Source organism: Macaca thibetana, chromosome 9 (genome assembly GCF_024542745.1).
Source record: "Macaca thibetana thibetana isolate TM-01 chromosome 9, ASM2454274v1, whole genome shotgun sequence".
NCBI lineage: Eukaryota > Metazoa > Chordata > Mammalia > Primates > Cercopithecidae > Macaca > Macaca thibetana.
In genome coordinates this window covers 50,387,960-50,406,164 of record NC_065586.1, presented here as the reverse complement: position 1 = coordinate 50,406,164, position 18,205 = coordinate 50,387,960, and the positions used below count along the sequence as shown (strand labels likewise).

The window sequence follows — 18,205 nt, the reverse complement described above, 5'->3', positions numbered from 1 at the left end:
CAGAGCTGGAAAGGTAATTGGGCCTAGTTCTCTTCGTTGCAGATGTACAGGCTGAGACTGAGAAAGGAAGGCGCTCTGACTCTTGAGGGGTACCAGATTATGGGTTGAAAATGCCCCGGACTGGGCATCAGAGTGAACATAGTCAAGCGCCACATCTATCATCAACTCACCATGCAGTATTGGGCAACTTGCATAATCTCCTGAGGCTCAGTTTCCTCATAGTAAAATGAGGATCCTAATATCTGCCCTGCCTATCTAAAAAGTTGAAGAAAAATAATGCACTTAAAAGCATTTTATGAACTATGAAATGTATTTGCTATAATTTCTGTGCCATGTTTACAATCACTAAGACAGCAGATGGTATTCTTGATTCAATTGTTTGCATACAGGTAGTGTAGCCCATGGTTATGGTGCTCAGAAATTTCTGAAGTGAATTTATTGGGGGGCTATGTTCTGAATACATGTGTAAGCTGAAAATCTTCAAGTACATATTTTATGAATTATTAAGATCATTAAACCTCAATATGGCCTTGAGATATAATATTATTTATATTTTACTCTAAGAAAATAGATGCACTTTAAGTAACTAAGTAATTTTAAAAATCTGCATAAGGTCACACAGCCAACTAGACAGCAGAGCCTGATTTCAAACCTTGATCTGTCTCGTTCAAAAAGCCACAAAATTTTGACTATTAACAGGGAAGCTGTACTACTGTCAAAGAGATAAACTGACATCATTTCTGGGGGGAAAAAAAAAGAATTCTTAAATTGATCAAGCTTGATTAGGAAACCAAAGGCACATTTGTGTTCTCCAGGATGTGTTGAAATGCAGCTGATATGATATTGCAATTGAGCAATTGGGTGTAAAAATCACTGATAAAAACACACCGCAGATGGCAATTAATTACCACACAGGCCTTGCTCCATTACACAGTGAAAGACTGAGGAAGAAACAGCAGCAAGACTAAACCAGGAAGTGCCAGCATCTACAGGAACCTGCCCTCTGCTGGTCAACCCAGTGTCCCGTCCTTGTTAAACAAGGACATTATTCAAAGATGCAAATGAGGTATTTTGAGCACTTTTATATTTATGACTTTATTACTCTGAGACGGTTGGGAGTTTTAATTTTGTGGTTAGCCCACCTGCTGTTTCTTTATTAAAATCTTAGTTCTGATTAATCAAAAATGCTCTTTGTAGTCAAGTCACATAGATTCTACAAACTAGGATGCACTAGTTCACTCTGAATTTGGTGTGAAATTTATCTTTTAAAGATGCACACTGATTTATATGTGTGCTCACAAGTGTGGCAGTGAATTAAAATATGATAGCAAGTGGGAAAGGTTCATGGCTTTCTGAATGTGATCATAAAGGATTTCATGACCAAGTTGCTCTGTATAATCCATGTTACTCCTCACCTATGGGCATATTGCAGTCACTCTGTTGGTGGTAACGTTTGCTAAACTAGCATTGGGTTTGCATAGCCTCATAAAATTGGCATCAAAAATCCACAATTCAATCAGCTGCCAGAGTTTTTTATACATACCACACTAAAGCATGTAAATTATTTGAAGCAATTGAAATGATTATTTTCCATCATCACCCAGATTTTTGTCCACCAGCAGTGGTCGAGAGAGCCAGCTTTGTATTTTATCCTGTGGAGCTCTGAAAAGCAGCAAATTCTGAATATGAAATTTGGAGAAAGGGTAGCATAACACAAAAGTTGTTCAATAGAGGAAAGTAGAGAGGACATCAAAAGTGGATGTAAATGGTGTTCTGAAAATTTCATATATATATGCGTGTGTGTATATATATCTATACACACGCACACATACATACAAAGTCCCCTTGGATTCTATTTTACCCACAAATATTACTTATTAAATACTCACAAGGAAATGATCGTCTCATAGATTTGGCATACCAATTTAATACACAAGTCTCATTTGTGGTAACTTCTAATATTCCACCCAGAAAACTAATATTATTTTAGATATACACATAATAAAATATAATTTAATATCTAGAACTACGAAATGAGAGAGACAGCCAAGGTCATAAAAGTGATGCTGTTTACATTGAGTACAAGCGTTTCTTTATGAGATAACTTTCACTGCCAAGGTGCCAGGAGATTCTTCTTGAGCAAGAGATTTTTGGTAATTACAGAAATCAGCAAAGCAGAAGAGACTAGCATTGCTCTGGAGACATATCTCTGTCTACCATGTATCTTTGAACAACTTTCTGGCCTAAATGAGCCTCAGAATCTTATAGACATAACACCTATTTCACTGGATTTTTTTAGAATTAAACTTCAAATGTAAAACGTCAAGAACATGGTAGACATTACAAAAAGTCTGAGACTCCTCTTTCCTGAGCAAAATTAGCTAGCACTACTATTGTCTATGGTAATACTCTACCCAGCTGACTTCATCTGTTTACTCTCCCTATCCCAAATGTGTACAGCCTTATATACCTCTGGTAATAAAGCATTAGATCCTAGAGCCACTCCATGACAAACTGAAAACTACTAAGAAGTGATTGTAAATGTCCCCTGGCTTCTGGTCTCTTGTATAACCTGCTTCCTGAAAGTCCAAATCCCTGCAAGAATTAGCACTGTCCCCACAATAGCACAGGGAGGTCTCTGGAATGTTTCCCAAGTACTTCTAAGTTTCTTTTGATGTAGTTGCCATTACTGCCCTCTGGGGACTATGATTGGTCTGCTACTCACTCTGGTCTCTCAGTGGGTCTCACTGCCATTGTCCTTCTCCATCTATTTCTGTGGATATAGTAGAGCCCCATTTACCAAAATTGCAAAGACCCTGTGATAGAAGAAACTAGAAAGATCTGATGATTTCTTACCCTCTCATCTTGAGTTAGTACTGTGTAAGTAAAGTCCCAAAACATGGTTTCTTATGTCCCTATCTTGCAGAGGCTCCTGAAAATTTCAGATTGGATGTAAAAGCTGTTATTGAGAATAGAACAGGGCAAGCCATCGGCTGGTTTTATTGTTTGTTTTCTCTATTTTGCCATTTCTCACAGAATTCTAAGGAGTCTAAAAGTACTAAATTGAAACCTGGCCTTCCCAGGTCATTGTGAAGGAATATATTTGCTAAGGATATACCACATTTTACTTAGTATGTTAGCTGAATTTCTAACGTAGATATTTAGACCTGGGGTCTGTGGATTTCTGTCTGTAATTTAGTCTCTAAGACCTGAAAGTATATAAGGGCAAGCCTATCTCTAGCCCTCTGCAAATAGAGTGTGGTCTGACTTTCTCTAGCAATTTTCTGGACATACTAAAAGATGGTATAATTTTAAATTTTTGGTGACTAAGAATCTCTTTGGTTTTGTAATTTTTTTTATCAAAGTAAAGCTGTTCTGACATAAGCAGAGGGAAGATGGGTGATTACAAAGGACTCAAGATTTTCAGGAATGTAACAGTTACGATGGGCCATGGAACCCAAGCTCCATGGGTTAATCTAAGAGATGCCCTGCATAAAGTGAAACAGTGAGTGGAGAGGTGGTTATGAACTTAAAGAGCAGCTGTACCAGGGACACTTCAGCAAGAGAGCAGGAAGGTGAAGGTCTGTGGACAGAGAGAAGATGATATTCTTTTATAGCTTAGGAGACTGTGACCATAGAGTTTGTGGCTGACATGGGGTAGAAGAGGAAGACATTGCTGATGGTTCTACAGCAAAATTCTAGACTTTTGGATACCCTTTTCCCACTTAGAAAAAAAAGTGAGTTCACTGCTAATGCTCATTTAATTTTACATTAACACACTTTTTGAGGCTGAAGAAAATCTGGCCAATTTTCAGTATGAAAATACAATATAAAAAACTATTCTTGGAGTTATTTCTAAACAGAACTAATGTCAGAATTATCTGAATTATTAGAATTATCTATTTCAGAAAAATTGGATTCATCAAATGACTCTTTGGCCAACAACTTCTGGAGAACAATATTAACATCATGTGTAGTAATGCTATGTTTTCTAGGATTTGACATTTTCAGCCATCAAAAATTACTGTATTTTGTAAATGGAAATACCACTACTAAAGACAGAATGTTTATAAATAGAATGATGTATTTTGTTTCCAAAGTCAATATACTAAAGTGATGCAAAAATAGTAATAAACTAAGATATTTCTTGGCAAAGTTATCTCAGGGTAAATGCTGTAGTTGCCAGTGCCACTGGCGAGTATTGTCAAAGGAAATTAGAAAAGGATTAAATGTGCACCATTATGTTGAATTCACTCTGAATGAGGATGAAGGTGAGGACTGAGAGGAAGTTCATGAGCCAGGTGATAACATGTTCAAAGACAAAAAAAAAAAAAAAAAAGGGGGGGAGTGATTAGAAACTTAGTAAGCGAGATATCCAAAAGGGGAAAGTGATACAAGGTGTGAATCACGATGAAATGAAGATATTTATGAAATCATAAGAATGCTTTAGGAGACGTTTAGAAAAGCCATACCCACCTGTATGTGGGTATTTTTTTCTTATTTTTTTTCCAAGTATTTTGGGATTCTCTTGCCATATGCCAAATCTACTCTTTCTTTAAGCCTATGTCAAATCCCCATTTCTCATAGAATATTTCTGCTCTTTTTCAGCCTACTCTGGTTTCACTTTCCTGATCCCCTAAAATGTTTATTTTATGTAATATGTGATTCAGCATTTGAAGGTATAAAGCTCGTCTCCTCCTGGTTAATTTTGTCTTTCCAAATAAGCTGCCAGCTCCATGAAAATAGCCATCTTACGTTTTTTTAATCCATTTATATCTCACAGTTTTTAGCAAAATTTAAAGCATTTGTGTGGCATCATAAATTCAATACAATTACCAAACTTTCTTTTCTTAGGAAAAACCATCCCTGATTTTGAATGACCCACACCATTAGTTTGGACTATAAAGATGATTCTGTAGGATTTCTCAAGGCAGTGTTGAATGACTAAAGACAACTATACTGGCCTATTAAAAACAAGTCTGCCTTTATTCAACATAAAGGAAGAAACAGTCCCAAAGCAGAGCATTCACCAAGAGCAGAAGCCTGCTTTCCTCCAGATTTCTCTCCTTCCTGAATATCATTCCCATTTCTGTTTGTATCTGATTATTTTTTTTGGCCCACGGAAATGTGCATAACAATGCCTTGACTTCAAATGTTACACTGAGTATATGAAAGTACATTAAAAATGTATTAATCAACATTTGAAAATCAATTAATGTAATCCATCATATCAATAGGCTAAAGGTAAAAATCATTATTAAATTACTAAATGCAGAAAACGCATTTGAGAAAATCCAACATCCATTCATGTGATAATTCTCAGTAAACCAGGAATAGAGGGAGACTTCCTCAACCTGATAAAGAATGTGTATCAAAGACCTAAGTTGACATACTTAGTAGTGAGATATTAGGTGCTATACTCCTAATATCAGAAAAAAAGGCAAAGATGTTCTTTTTCACAAATCTATTAAGCATCGTATGTGAAGTCCTAAGTAATAAGTGACAAAAGAAAATTAAAGGTATATAATTGTGAAACAGGAAATAAAAATTTTTTCACAGATGACATGATTATATATAGAAAACTCAAAAATAAAAATATATATATATATTTATCTAACAAGTGGCCATAGCAACTTTGCAGAGTAAAAGTCCATATACACAAGTAAATTGCTTTCCTATATATCAAGAGTTAGCAATTGGGTTTTGAAATTTAAAATACACCATCGCTTATGTTAGCATGAAAAATGAAATAGTTATAAGTCTAAGAAAATATAAGATTGATGGGGAAACCACAAAACTCTGAGTAAAAAAAAAATAAAGCTCTAAATAGATGTTGAGATATTCTATGTTCATGAATAGGAAGACTCAATATTATTAAGATGCCAATTCTTCCCAACTTCATCTGTAGATACAAAGCAACCTCAATCAAAGTCCCAGCAAATTATTTTGTGGCTATCAACAAACAGAATATAAATATATATGGAAAAGCAAAAGATCAAGAAGAACCAACACAATACTGAAGGAGAACAAAGCGGAAGACTGACATTTAACTTCAAGACATACTATAAAGCTATAGTAATCAAAGTCATATGGTATGGGTGAAAGAATAGATAAATAGATAAAGGGAACATAATACTGTACCCAGAAATAAGTTCACATAAATATAACCAACTGATCTTCAGTTGACTATAGAATAATGGCAATTAAACAGAGAAAGGATAGTTTTTTTTAGCAAATAGTGCTATAACAACTGCAGATCCACATGTGAAAAAATGAATCTAGACAAAAACTTTATACTTTTCACAAACGTTAAGTTCAAATGGATCACAGACTTTAGTGTAATTCACAAAATATAAAATTCTAAATAGGAGAATATCTAAGTGACCTTGAATTTGACAATGAGATTTTATATGCAACACCAAAAACATGATCCATGAAAAATTGATAATTTGGACCTCATTAAAATTAAACTTCTGCTCTGTGAAAGACATGCTTAAGGGAAATAAAAACAAGCCAGAGAGTGGGAGAAAATATTTGCAAAACAATTATCTGGTAAGAGATTGACATTTAAACTCAACGTAAGAAAAAAAAAAAAACTACTTACAAAATGGAGAAAATATCTTAACAGAGACCACACCAAAGAAGAGAAACACTTGGAAAAGAAGCACATGAAAAGATGCTTCATGACATGTATTAGTAGGGAAATTCAAATTAAAACAGCAATGATATACCACTAAACAGCTATTAACTATTAATTTTAGAATGGCTAAAATTCAAGACACTGACAATGCAAAATGCTGACAATGGTGCAGAGCAACAGGAACCCTCATTTATTGCTTGTGGGAATGTATAATGTTACAGTCATTTTGGAAAACAATTTGGCAGCTTTCACAGAGCTAAACATAGGCTTATTAAATGATGCAGAAATAACACTCCTAGGTATTTTCCCATATGAGTTGAAAACATGTTCACACAAAAACCTGCATATGAATATTTGTAACAGTTTTATTCACAATTGCCAAAACAGGAAACAATGAAGTTATCCTTTGCTAATTAAATTCAGAAGCAGGCTGGGCACGGTGGTTCATGCTTGTAATTCCAGCACTTTGGGAGGCTGAGGCAGGCAGATTGCCTGAGCCCAGGAGTTCAAGACCAGACTGGGCAACATGATGGAACCCTATCTATACAAAAAATAAAAAAGTATCTGGGTGTGGTGGCACGTGCCTGTAGTCCCAACTACTTGGGAGACCGAGGTAGGAGGATCACCCAAGCCAGAAAATGTTGGGGCTACGGTAAGCCATGACTGTGCCAGTAAACTCCAACCAGGGTGACTCCAACCTGTCTCAAAATAAATAACTAAATAAATTCACAAACAAAATGAGATATATCTATAAAACTAAATACTGATAGTCAATAAAAACAAATAAGTTATTATATCAAGCCATAAAAAAATAGAGGAACCTATGCAACTTGAACATTGCTATATGAGAGAAGCCAATCTGAAAAGGCTGCATACTATATGATTGCAATTATATGACACTGTGGAAAAAGTCATATAGTTGCATATGGAAAAGGCAAAACTATAGAGACAGTTAAAAGATCAGTAATTGTCAGGGGTTCAAGGGAGAGAAAAGATGAATGAATGGTAAGGAACATAGGCTTTTTTATTTTAATATTTAATTTTGTGGCTACAAAGTAAGAGTACTTGTGGGGTACATGAAATATTTTGATAAGGCATGCAATGCATAATAATCACATCATTGAAAATGTACTATTTCTCTTCTCAAGCTTTTATCCTTTGTTTTACAAATGATCTAATTACACTTCTTTAGTTATTTTTAAATGTACAATTGAATTATTGACTATAGTCATCCTGCTGTGCTATCAAATACTAGCATTATTCACTCTTTCTTACTATTTTTTGTACCCATTAACCATCCTTACATACCCTTAAACCCCTAGCTACCCTTCAAAGTCTCTGGTAACTATCCTTCTATTCTGTATGTCTATGAATTCAATTGTTTTGATTTTGGGATCCCACAAATAAGTGAGAACATGTGATGTTTGTTTTCTGTGTCTGGCTTATTTTACTTAACATAATGACCTCCAGTTCCTTCCACATTATGCCAAATAATATGATCTCATTCTTGTTTGTGACTGAATAGCACTCCATTCTGTATGAGTACCACGTTTTCTTTATCCATTCATCTGCTGATAGACACTTAGGTTTCTTCCAAATCTTGACTGTGGTGAACAGTACTGCAATAAACATGGGATGCAGGTATCCTTCAATATATTATTTCCTTTCTTTTGAATACATACCCAACTGTAGGATTGCCAGATCATATGGTAGCTCTCTATTTTACGTTTTTTCAGGAACCTCCAAACTGTTCTCCATAATGGTTATACTAATTTACATTCTCATCAACAGTGTGTTCGAGGGTTCCCTTTTCTCCACATCCTTGCGGGCATTTGTTATTGCCTGTCCCTTCCCTTCCCTTTCCTTTCTTTTTTGTTCTGTCGCCCAGGCTGGAGTGCAGTGGCGCGATCTGGGCTCACTGTAAGCTCCGCCTCCCGGGTTCCCGCCATTCTCCTGCCTCAGCCTCCCAGCAGCTGGGACTACAGGCGCCCGCCACCACGCCCGGCTAATTTTTTGTATTTTTAGTAGAGATGGGGTTTCACCGTGTTAGCCAGGATGGTCTCGATTTCCTGACCTGGTGATCCGCTCGCCTCGGCCTCCCAAAGTGCTGGGATTACAGGCCTGAGCCACCACACCCACCTTGTTGCCCGCCTTTTGACTGTGAGCCATTTAAACTGTGGTGAGATGATACCTCAGTGTAGTTTTGAGTTGCATTTCTTTGATGTTCAATAGTGTTGACCAGCTTTTTATATACCTATTTCCCATTTGTGTATCTCCTTTTGAGAAATGTCTACTCAAATACTTTTCAGGTTACTTAATTGGATTATGAGATTTTTTTCCTATAGTTGTTTGAGCTCCTTATATATTCTGGTTATTAATCCCTTGTCAGATGGGTAGTTTGCAAATATTTTCTCCCACTTTGTAGGTTGTCTTTTCACTTTTCTGATTGTTTCCTTTGCTAAACAATCAAGTTAAATGCAAAAGCATTTTAACTTGAAGTGATTCCATTTGTCCGTTTTTGTTTTGATTGCCTGTGCTTTTGGGGTATTACTTAAGAAATCTTTGCTTAGACTACTGTGCTGGAGAGTTTTCCAATGTTTTCTTGCAGTAGTTTTATAGTTTGAGGTCTTAAATTTAAGTCTTTATTTTGATTTTTTTTTTTATGTGGTGAGAGACAGATGTCTAGTTTCATTCCTCTGTATATGGGTATGCAGTTTCCCAGTACTGTTTATTGAAGAGACTGTCTTTTCCCCAATGTGTATTCTCAGCACCTTTATCAAAAATAGATTTATTTTTGGCATGTGGATTTGTTTATGGGTTCTCCATTCTGTTACATTGGCCAGTATGTCTGTTTTTATGCCAGTACCATGGTATTTTGATTCTCTAGCTCTGCAGTATAATTTGATGTCAGGTCATGTGATTCCTCTAGTTTTGTTCTTTTGCTTAGGGTAGTTTTGTCCATTCTGGGTATTTTATGGTTCCATATAAATTTTAGGATGGTTCTTATTTCTGTGAAGAATATTATGAGTTTTTTGACAGGGATGGCATTAAATCTGCATATCGTTGTGGTTAGTATGGACATTTTAACATTACTGAATCTTCTAATCTATGAACATGAAATATCTTTCCATTTTTTCATGTCCTCTTCAATATCTTTCATCAGGGTTCTATAGTTTTCATCGTACAGATCTTTTACTTCTTTGGTTAAGTTACTTCCTAGGTAATTAAGTTTATGTGTGGCTCTTGTAAATGGGATTGCTTTTTAAATGTATTATTCATATTGTGCACTGTTGACATATAGAAATACTGCTGATTTTTATACGTTGATTTTGTATCCTGCAACATTACTGAATTAGTTTATTAGTTCCAATAGTTTTCTTGTGGAATCCTCAGGTTTTTCTACATGTGAGACCATATCATTGGCAAACAAGAATAATTTGACTTTTTCCTTTTCAATTTGGATGCCTTTTATTTCTTTCTCTTGTTTGATTGCTCTAGCTAGGATTTTCAGCACTATGTTGAATAACAGTGGTTAAATGGTCATTCTTGTTGTGTTCCAGCTCTTAGACAAAAGGCTTTCCGCTTTTCCCCATTCACTGTGATACTAGCTATGGGCTAGTATATGGCTTCAATTATGTTGGGGTATGTTCCTTTCATACCCGTGTTTTTGAGAGTTTTTATTATGAAAGGGTGTTGAATTCTATCAAATGCTTTTTCAGCATCAATCAAAATGATTATATAGTTTATTGTTCATTCTGTTGATATATCACATTGATTGATTTGCGTATCTTGAATCATCCTTGCATCCCAGAGATAAAGCCCACGTGGTCATGACAAAAAATATTTTTAACTTATTGTTGAATTCACCTTGGAATCATTTTGTTGAGTTTTTTTTTGTTTTTTTTTTTTCTGAGACAGAGTCTCACTCTGTCGCCGAGGCTGGAGTACAGTGGTGTGATGTGCCCTCACTGCAAGCTCCGCCCCCTGGGTTCATGCCATTCTCCTGCCTCAGCCTCCCAAGTAGCTGGGACTACAGGTGCCTGCCACCACGCCTGGCTAATTTTTTTGTATTTTCAGTAGGGACGGGGTTTCACCGTGTTAGCCAGGATGGTCTCAGTCTCCTGACCTTGTGACCTGCCTGCCTCGGCCTCCAAAGTACTGGGATTACTTTGTTGAGATTTTTGCATCAGTATTCATAAGATAGATTGGCCTGTGGTTTCTTTTTTCGATGTGTTGTCATCTGGTTTTGGCCTCAGGGCAATACTGGCCTCATAGAATGAGTTTCAAAGTATTTTCTCCTCTATTTTTTTCGTATAGTTTGAGGACGATTGTTATTAATTCTTCTGTAAATGTTTGGTAGAATTTAGCAGTAAAGCCATTGAGTTCAGGGCTTTTCTTTGTTGGGAAACTTTTTGATATGGCTTCAATCTTGTTAATTGTAATGGTCTGTTCAGCTTTTGTATTTTTTCATGGTTCAGTCTTGGGAGATCGTATGTGTCTAGGAATTAATCCTTTTCTTCTAGATTTTCCAGTTTATTGACATACAGTTGCTCATAGTAGCCACTAATGATCCTTTGAATTTCTGCAGTATTGTAATGTCTTTTATTAAATCTGATTTTATTTATTCGAATGTCTTTTTTTTCTTAGTCTGGCTAAAGGTTTGTCATTTTTGATTAACTTTAAAAAAACAACTCTTCATTTCATTGAACTTTGTATTGTTTGCTTCATTTAAAAATCATTTATTTGAGATGATCTTTATTTTTTCTCTAATTTTGAGTATCATTTGCTCTTGCATTTCTAATTAAGGTGCATCCTCAAGTTATTTATTAGAAGTTTTTCTTTTATGATGTTGGCACTTGTAGCTGTAAAATTGTTATTTGCTGATTCAATACTTGGATCATTATATAGTGACCTACTTTGTCTCTTTGTATAGTTTTTATCTTAAAATCTGTTTTGTCTAATATAAATATAGCTGCTCCTGGTCATTTTTGATTTAAATTGATATGGAATATCTATTTCCATCTCTTCAGTTTGTTCCTTCGAGGCAACAGATAATTCAGTCTTTTTTTTTTAAATCCATTCAGCCAGTCTTTGTATTTCCATTGGAGATTTTAGTCCATTTATATATGTTATTATTGATAGGTAAGGACATACTCTTGCCATTTTGTTATTTGTTGTTGGGTTGTTTTGTGGTCTTCTCTTCCTTTTTTTCTTTCCTTCCTGTCTTCTTTTTAGTGAAGGTAGTTTTCTCTGGTGATATTAGTTTCTTGCTAATAAGTTTTAGTTTATACATTGTATATTTTTTTGGTTTCAGGTTAGCAGGAGGCTTGCAAATACTGTCTTATAACCCTTTGTTTTAAGCTGATAAAGACTTAACACCTCTTGTATAAACGAATAAATAAGCAAAATGAAAACTAATAAAAACTCTCTGCTTTAACTTCACCACCACCCCCACCTGTTAACATTTTGTTGTTTCGATTTATATATTTATATCTTTTCTTTTTTTTTTTTTTTTTTTTTTTTTTTTTGAAACAGGATCTCACTTTGTTACCCAGGCTGGAGTGCAGTGGCGTGATCTCAGCTCACTGCAGCCTCAAACTGCAGAGCCCAGGTGATCCTCCTGCCTCAGCCCCCCAAGTAGCTGGGACTACAGGTATGTACCACCACACCCAGCTAATTGTTTGTATTTTTTGTAGATATGAAGATAAGTATGTTGCCCAGGCTGGTCTTGAACTCCTGAACTCAAGTGATCCACCCACCATGGCCTCAAGTGCTAGGATTACAGGTCTGAGCAACTGGAACTGGCCTGATTCTATTTATATCTTATTGTACTGTCTATGTCTTGTAAAGTGGTTGTAGTCCTTTTGTAACTTTTATTTTGGTTTTGGGGATACATGTGAAGGTTTGTTATATAAGCAAACTCATGTCACAGGGATTTGTTGTACAGATTATTTCATCACCCAGAAATTAAGCCCAGCACCCAATAGTTACCTTTTCTTCTTGTCTCCCTCCTCCCACCCTCCACCCTCAAGTAGACTCCAATGTCTTTTTCTTCCTTTTCTGTATTTATAAGTACTCATCATTTAGTTTCCAATTATAAGTGAGAACATGCAGTATTTGGTTTTCTGTTCCTGCATTAGTTGGGTGAGGATAAGAGCCTCTTGCTCCATCCATGTTCCCTCAAAAGACATAATCTCATCCTTTTTTATGGCTTCATAGTATTCCAATGTGTATATGTACCACATTTTATTTATCCAATTGGTTATTGATGGGCATTTAGGATGATTGCATTTCTTTGCTATTGTGAATAGTGCTGCAATGAACGTTCACATGCTTATTTTTTTATGCCAGAATAATTTATATTCCTCTGGCAAGATACCCAGTAATGGGATTACTGGTTCTAATGGTAATTGCGCTTTTAGCTCTTTGAGGAATCACCATACTGCTTTCAACAACAGCTGAATAATTTATACTTCCACCAACAGTGTATAAGCATTCCTTTTCCTCCACAACCTTGTCATGTCTGTTATTTTTTACCTTTTAATAATAGCCATTCTGACTGGTGTGAGATGGTGTTTTATTGGGGTTTTGATTTCCATTTCTCTAATGATCAGTGATATTGAGCTTTTTAAAATATGCTTTTTGGCCTCATGTATGTCTTCTTTAGAAAAGTATCTGTTCATGTCCTTTGCATACTTTTTAATGGAGTTGTTTGTTTTTCTCTTATAAATTTATTTTAGTTATTTATATAATGCTGAATATTAGACTTTTGTCAGATGCATAGTTTGCAGAAGTTTTCTCCAATTCTATAGGTTGTCTGTTTATTCTGTTGATAGTATATTTTGCTGTGTGCCGAAGTTCTCAAGTTTAATTAGATCCCACTTGTGAATTTTTGCTTTTGTTGAAATTGCTTTTGGTCTTTGTCATTAAATCTTTGTCTGCTCCTGTGTCCACGATGGTATTACCTAGTTGTCCTACAGGGTTTTTATAGTTTTGGGTTTTATATTTAAGCCTTTTATTCATCTTGAATTGATTTTTGTTTGTAGTGAAAGAAAGGGTTCCAGCTTCAGTCTTCTGCATATGGGTGGCTAGCCAGTTATCTCAGCAACATTTATTAAATATGGAGTCTTTTCCCCATTTCTTGTTTTTGTGAGCTTTGTCAAAAAAAAAAAAAAAAGGCAATCAAAAATGTAGTCGTAGTTTTGCAGCCTTATTTCTGGGATCTCTATTCTGTTTTATTGAAATTCAAAGCACTAAATTTCTACATCAAAAAATTAGAAAGATCTCAAGTTAACAATCTAACATTACAATTGAAAGAATTACAGAAGGGAGGATGAATCAATCCGACAGCTAGAAGAAGATAAGAAATAAACAAAGTCAGAGCTGAACTGAAGGAAATGGAGGCACAAAAAAATTCTAAAGATCAATAAATCCAAGAGTTGGTTTCTTGAAAAAATTAAAGATAGGCCACTAGCCAGACTAATGGAGAAAAAAAGAGAGAAGATCCACATAAACACAATGAGAAATGATGAAGGAAATTTTACCACTGACCCCACAGAAGTAGAGCTAACCATCAGAAACTACTATATTGACAACTCTATGCACACAAACTAGAAAACCTAGAAGAGATGGATAAATTTCTGGACACATACACCCTCCCAAGACTGAACATGAAAGAAATTGATTTCCTGAACAGACCAATAATGAGCTCCAAAATTGAATCAGTAATAAATAGCCTACCAACCAAAAAGAGCCCAGGACCTGATGGATTCACAACCAAATTCTGTGAGATGTACAAAGAAGAACTTGTACCATTCCTACTGAAACTATTCCCAAAAATTGAGGAGAAGGGACTCCTCCCTAACTCGTTCTATGAGACCAGCATCATCCTGATACCAAAACCTGGCAGAGACACAGCAGAAAAAGAATACTTCAGGCCCTATCTTTGATGAACAAGGCTTCATCCCTGGGATGCAGGGATGAAGAGGTTGGGTCAACCTCTGCAAATCAATAAATCAATTCATTATATAAACAGAACTAAGGACAAAAACCACATGATTATCTCAATAGATGCAGAAAAGACTTTTGATAAAATTTAACCCTGCTTCACATTAAAAATTCTCAACATACTAGGCATTGAATGAAGATATCTCTAAATAATACCAGCCGTCTATGACAAACCCACAGCCAACATTATACTAAAGGGGCAAAATATGGAAGCATTCTCCTTGAAACCAGCATAAGAAAACGATACCTTCTCTCACCCACTCCTATTCAATATACTATAGGAAGTCCTAGCCAGTCCTAGCCAGATAAATTAGGCAAGAGAAAAAAGTAAAGGTCATCCAAATGAAAAGAGAAGTCAAACTATCTCTGTTTATAGGTGACACGACTCTACATCTGGAGAACCCCATAGTCTTGGCCCAAAAACTCCTTCAGCTGATAAACAACTTCAGCAAAGTTTCAGGATATAACATCAAAGCACGAAAATCACTAGCATTCCTATATAGCAACAACAACCAAGCTGAGAGGCAAATCGCAAATGAACTCTCATTCAAACTTACCACAAAGAGAATACAATACCTAGGAATAAAGCTAACTATGGAGGCAAAAGATCTCTACAATGAGAATTACTAAATACTGCACAAAGAAATTAGAGACGACCCAAACAAATGGAAAAATATCTCACTCATACTCATGGATAGGATGAATCAATATCATTAAAATGGCCATGTTGCCCACAGCAATTTACAGATTCAATGCTATTCCTATCAAACTACCAAGGACATTCTTCACAGAACCAGAAAGAAACTATTTTAAAATTCATATGGAGCTAAAAGAGAGCCGGAATAGCCAAGGCTATCCTAAGCAAAAAGTAAAGCTGGAAGCATCATGTTACCTGACTTTAAACTATACTACAGGGATACAATAACCAAAACAGCATGATACTCTTACCAAAAAAAAAGTTACTTTTTTATTGTTTCATAATTTAGTCTTTTTACTGAAAAGAAGAGTAGTTTATGCATCACAGTTACAGTGTTATAATATTCTGTATTTTTTTGTGTACTTACTATTACCTGCTAGTTTTGTTCCTTCAGATGATTTTTCTTTTTCTTTCTTTCTTTCTTTTTTTTTTTTTTTTTTTTTTTTTTTTTTTGAGATGGAGTCTCACTCAGTCACCCAGGCTGGAGTGCAGCAGTGCAATCTTGGCTCACTGCAACTTCCACTTCCCAGGTTCTAGTGATTCTCCTGCCTCAGCCTCCCGAGTAGCTGGGACTACAGGTGCCTGAATAATTTTTGTATTTTTAGTAGAGGTGGGGTTTCACCATGTTGGCCATGCTGGTCTCAAATGCCTGACCTCGTGATCCACCTTCCTGAGTCTTCCAAAGTGTTGGGATTACAGGCATGAGCCACTGCACCCAGCCCAGATGATTTCTTATTGCATATTAACATCGTGGTTTTTTTTTTGTTTGTTTGTTTGTTTTTTTTTTCTGATAGAAGTACTCTCTTCAGCATTTCTTGAAGGACAATTCTGATGTTGAATCATTTTGTTTGTCTGGGAAAGTCTTTATTTCTCCTTTATGTTGATTGGATATTTTCACTGCATATACTATTCTAGGGTAAAATGTTTTTTTCTTCAACACTTTAAATATGTCATACCACTCTCTCCTGGCCTATAAGATTTCCATTGAACACTCGGTTGGTAGACATATTAGAGCTCCATTATATGTTATTTGTTTCTTTTCTCTTGTGGTTTTTAGGGTCCTTTCATTATCCTTGATCTTTGGGAGTGTGATTATTAAATACCTTGAGGTAGGTAGTCTTATTTAGGTTAAATCTGCTTGGTATTCTATAACCTTTTTATACTTGGATATTAATATTTTTGTGTAGGCTTGTGAAGTTTTCTGTTATTATCCTGCTGAATAAGCTTTCTACCTCTTTCTCTACCTCCTATTTAAGGCCAATTACTCATAGATTTACTCTGTTGCAACTATTTTCTACATCCTGTAGGTGTGCTTTATTGTTTTATTTTATTTTATTTTTATTTTTTGTCTTCTCTGACTGTGTATTTTCAAATAGCCTCTGTTCAAGCTCACTAATTCTTTGTTCTGCTTGATTAATTCTGCTCTTAAAACAGAATTAAAACTGAGCAAAGTCTGATGCATTTTTCAGTATGCCAGTTGCATTTTTCAGCTTCAAACTTTTTGCTTGACTCTTTTTAATTGTATCAGTCTCTTTGTTACATTTGTCTGGTAAAACTCTGAATTTCTTCTTTGTGTTTTCTTGAATGTTTTTGATTTTGCTCAACAAACAAACAAACCAAAAAAAACCCCACTATTTTGATTTCTCTTTCTGAAGGATTACATATCTCTGCTTCCCCAGAATTGGTTCCTGATGCTTTATTTGGTTCATCTGCTCAGGTCATGTTTTCCTGGAATGTATTGAGACTTGTAAATGTTTGTCTTTGTATAAACATTAAAGAGTTAGGTAGTTATTGTAGTCTTTATAGTCTTGGCTTGTTTGTACCCATCCTTCTCAGGAAGGCTTTCCAGATATTTGAAAAGACTTGGGTGTTGTGATATAAGCTTTTTCTATTTTATGGAGAACCCTAAGCCAATTAACACTGTGGTCCTTGCGACTCATAGAGGTACCACCTTGATGGTCTTGGACAAGATCTGACTGAATTCCCTGGATTACCAGGCAGAGACTTTTGCTCTCTTCCCTTATTTTCTTCCAAACAAATCGAAAGAGACCCTGTTTTGGAGAAAGTAAGGGAACAGACCTCCTGGGGCTGAGGGTAGAGTGACACAAGCATCTCTGTGGCCACCACAAACAGGACTGTACTTGGTCAGACCTGAATTAGCATCTCACCCAATGCCTACTATAACCATTCCCTGGCTACTGTCTATGTTTTCTCAAGTCCGTGGGGCTCTACAATCAGAAGGTGGCAAAGCCAACCAGGTCTTTGTCTTTCGCTTCAGAGTGGTGACTTTGTCAAGGCCCCATATAGGTCCAGAGGTGATTTCCAGAACCAGGGACTAGAGTCAAAAACCTTAGAAGTCTACCTCACGTTCTACTGTACTGTGGGAAGTGGCACTCATACCACAAAACACAATCTTTCCCACTCTTCCTTCTCCTTTCCAAAGGCAGAAGAGCCTCACCCTATGACCATCACCAACGCACAGCTGTGGGGATTATTGGCAGACTACTGCCAATGTTCTTTTAAGGCCCAAGAGCCCTTCTGTCCACTTTTGGTGAATGCTGTGTGGCTTAGAACTCTCCCTCAGGGCAATGGGCTCCCCTGTATACCAGGGAAGGTTCATAAATGTCATCCAGGAGCTAAATCCTGGAATTGGGAACCTCAAGAGCCAACTTAGTTTTCCATGCTCTTGCAGCCAAGCTGGCACCTAAGGTGCAAAACAAACTCCCCTTACTTTTCTCTCCACTCTTCTGAAGCAGAAGGAGTCTTGCCCCATAGTCGCTATAGCTGGTAATGTACTGAGTCTCATCTGAAGCCAGCAAGTCTCAGAATTTCACCCAAGGCCCTGCAGTATCTGTGTATTG

General features: G+C 36.1%; 1 protein-coding gene across 1 annotated transcript in view; it reads left to right on the top strand.

The window, feature by feature from the left end:
- Positions 1 to 7,703: 7,703 nt before the first annotated feature.
- The window catches only part of GHITM (growth hormone inducible transmembrane protein), a 773,276-nt gene continuing 762,774 nt past the window's right edge, over positions 7,704 to 18,205 (top strand). The window contains exon 1 of the mRNA XM_050803879.1: positions 7,704 to 7,713. The gene's annotated coding sequence lies outside the window, so the exon portion shown is untranslated. The remainder of the gene's footprint in view (positions 7,714 to 18,205) is intronic.